A 4,011-nucleotide genomic window follows, 5' to 3' on the forward strand; every position below is an offset into this window, starting at 1 on the left:
TGATTCATCTCCACTTTGGACAGGAGAATCTGAGCCTTGATCTTCTAGACCTCCAGCTTCTTCTGATACTTCTTCTGAGCCTTGATCTTTTAACCCTTCAGCTTCAGATTCACTTCCCCCCTCATGTTCAAAGTGGGATGGTTCTTCAACGACCACATGAGTAGGCTCTTCACGCCTGCTCTGATCCTGGGACACGCCAATACCGAGTTCTTCTAGTATGTTTCTCAAACTAGTAGCTCTATCTGCTGGTTGAGAAAGTCCTTCAAGCTCCTCCAATTCTTCTCTTCATAATACCCTTTATCTTCCATGAACTTCACATCCCTAGACACCAAGACTCTTCTAGCAGTGGGATCAAAGCACTTGTATCCCTTTTGAGATTCGGAATAGCCAATAAGCATAGCCTTGGTGCTCTTTGCTTCAAGTTTGTTAAAATAATTATTTTAATTTTTTTTCGAATTATATTATTTCAAAATTTAAACCTTAAACCCTAAAACTCATCTCTAAACCCTAAACCATTAATCCTAAACCTTTTTTTTTTGAAATACGAATCCTAAACCCTGAAACATCAACTCTAAACCCTAAACCCCGAAACATCAACTCTAAACCCTAAAACATAAACTCTAAAATTTATAACCTTTTGATTAACTTTGACAAAAAAAAACATAAAACATCAACTCTAAACCCTAAAACATCAACTCTAAACCCTAAACTTCGACTCTAAACCGTAAACCATCAACACTGAACCCTAAACTATCAAAACTAAACCGTAAACCCTAAAAGTAAACTCTAAACCCTAAACCCTAAAATATTAAATCTAAACCCTAAAACTTCAACTGTAAACCCTAAACCTTCAATTCCAAATCCTAAACCCTAAAACTAGAGTTGATGTTTTAGGGTTTAGATTTGAAGGTTTAGAGTTTTAGCGTTTAGGGTTTTGGATTTACATTTAGAATTTAGCGTTGATATTTTAGGGTTTAGATTTGAAGGTTTAGGGTTTTATGGTTTAGGGTTTGAATTTGAGAAAAATATAGGGTTTAAGGTTTAGGGTTTACGTTTAGGGTTTAGAGTTGATGTTTTAGGTTTTAGATTTGAAGGTTTAGGGTTTAGAGTTGATGATTCGGGGTTTAGAGTTTATTGTTGATGTTTCATGGTTTAGGGTTTAGAGTTGTTGATCTAGGGTTAAAGTTGATGTTTTAAGTTTAAATTTAGGGTTTAGGGTTTAGAGTTGATGTTTTAGGGTTTAGATTTGAAGGTTTAGGGTTTAGGGTTTATAATTGATGTTTCGGGGTTTCGGGGTTTAGAGTTTAGAGTTGATGTTTCATGGTTTAGGGTTTAGAGTTGCTGATTTAGGGTTTAGAGTTGATGTTTTAGGTTTTAGATTTGAAGGTTTAGGGTTTAGAGTTGATGATTCGGGGTTTAGAGTTTATTGTTGATGTTTCATGGTTTAGGGTTTAGAGTTGTTGATCTAGGGTTAAAGTTGATGTTTTAAGTTTAAATTTAGGGTTTAGGGTTTAGAGTTGATGTTTTAGGTTTTAGATTTGAAGGTTTAGGGTTTAGAGTTGATGATTCGGGGTTTAGAGTTTATTGTTGATGTTTCATGGTTTAGGGTTTAGAGTTGTTGATCTAGGGTTAAAGTTGATGTTTTAAGTTTAAATTTAGGGTTTAGGGTTTAGAGTTGATGTTTTAGGTTTTAGATTTGAAGGTTTAGGGTTTAGAGTTGATGATTCGGGGTTTAGAGTTTATTGTTGATGTTTCATGGTTTAGGGTTTAGAGTTGTTGATCTAGGGTTAAAGTTGATGTTTTAAGTTTAAATTTAGGGTTTAGGGTTTAGAGTTGATGTTTTAGGTTTTAGATTTGAAGGTTTAGGGTTTAGAGTTGATGATTCGGGGTTTAGAGTTTATTGTTGATGTTTCATGGTTTAGGGTTTAGAGTTGTTGATCTAGGGTTAAAGTTGATGTTTTAAGTTTAAATTTAGGGTTTAGGGTTTAGAGTTGATGTTTTAAGTTTAGATTAGTTAACCTTATGTTTTTTTTTGTCAAAGTTAATCAAAAGGTTATAAATGTCTTTTATCCTTCGTTAAAGATGAAAGTAAAAGTGGTTAGTGTAAACATAAAAATTGGTACTTTGAAAATAGTATTTTTGGCAATTTCCCTAAATTTATTTGAATATAAACGTATAAATACATATTTAAAATCTATTAATCTAAATCTTACATTTTTAGCGGAGAAGATGAAACCCATGAGTGATAATACCTACAAAAAAAAAATAATATTGTGAGAAATAAATAACATAAAAATACACATTTAAAATCTATAGATTTAAACTTACATTTTTTAAAGGAGAAGATGAAAACCATGAATCATAATACCTAAAATGACAAGATAATATTGTGAGAAAGACTTGAGAAAATTTTAGAGAGAAATAAGAGAAATGAGGGAGTTTTAGAGAGAATAGAGAGAATTTTAGAGAGAAGGGATAGAGTTTTAGAGAGAAGTGAGAGAGTTTAAGAAACTTGTGCAGCCACTTTAGAGAGAGAGTGTATACATTTTATTTATATAGAGAGACAAAAATGTAACTAGGTTAAAATTTACGACACTATAGCCTTCTTTTGAAGTTTACTAAAATTAAAAATTTGGAGTAGATTTTTCTTTAACATAGTAGACTTTTTTGGAAATCTACTATAATAATTTCGTTATTGTTGTTTATTCTTTATTATTTTAATAATTTTAATATATGATTTACTAAATTTATTTCTTTATTTTTTAATAGTTATAGTATATGATTTCACTTTTTTACTCTTAAGAAACTCAACTAATTAGTTTAAATATAATGACTTTTTGTAAAAAAAGGTTGAAAAATGCAGACTGAAAAAGACGTCACTAGCTAAATAGACTTTATTGTAGGTCTACGAAACCCTAAACCACAAATCTCAAACCCTAAATGTTTTCCTTTATAATAAAAAGTCTTAATTATTGTATCAAATATCAAATCATACAAAATATAAATTACTAAACATTAATATACAAATTTAAGTCAATAAAACAAAAAAAAAATCTAAATCTAAATCTAACCCTAAGAAGTCTACCATGTTATGTATTAACATGTTATAACCTTTTGTTTTTAAACCATATTGTCTAACACATGGTTACCAAATTAGAGTATATTCCTTAAAATTGTTCAGTTATATAAAAGTTTAATTATTTACTTCATCATATTGATCATTATATTGATGATTAATTAACAATATCACTATAATTTTTTTATACATTTCTAAAATTAAATTATTAGATCAAATTGCGATGTAGACTACAAAATAATTCTACACAGTAGACTTCTTAGGAAGTCTACATATACGTAGATTTCTTTCTATTACATGTAGACTTACTAAAGACATAATTGTAAAATACATTTATGTTTTTTTGTTTGGTCATAAGGGTTACATAGTATTTTTACTATCCCTTTAAGTTGGTTTTGCATTTGACTGAAAGTAGGGTATACTTTTAGGTTTCACATGAATATTTAGATTGGTTTTAGCAATTCTCCCAGAAACAAATAGTATGGCTTGGTTTGGTTCCTATCCAATGGGCGAGTTGTAGAAAAGGCCATCTCGAGTCGTAACGTTAGAGGCAAGAGACGAGAGGATGAGTAGACGGTTTGAGTCGTAAGTAGAGTTGGGTCTGAAAGTCCCTGCACTGTCATCGCATATTTGTCCGTACACATAGACAAAACTGAAAGTCACGAGGACGATCGAGAAGATCGGCAAGAGATTGCTTCTACCCATTTTTGGAAATTTTCATTTGTTTCTTATCTTGGAAGGGTGAAGTTAAATAGGCTTGTGTTCTTGGATTTGTCAATACTGGAGGCTCAAAAATAGGTCAGGTTGGCAACTATAAAAAGGCTTTTTGAGGGTGAAGTCACCAGCATATGTTAATTAATTTGATGACAATACTTCATGCAGGCAGTTTGTTCAAGGCTTTGGGTATGGGATGTCAAAGTTAACGTTAATTAAAA

The sequence above is a fragment of the Brassica oleracea genome, chromosome C1, assembly GCF_000695525.1.
Source record: "Brassica oleracea var. oleracea cultivar TO1000 chromosome C1, BOL, whole genome shotgun sequence".
NCBI lineage: Eukaryota > Viridiplantae > Streptophyta > Magnoliopsida > Brassicales > Brassicaceae > Brassica > Brassica oleracea.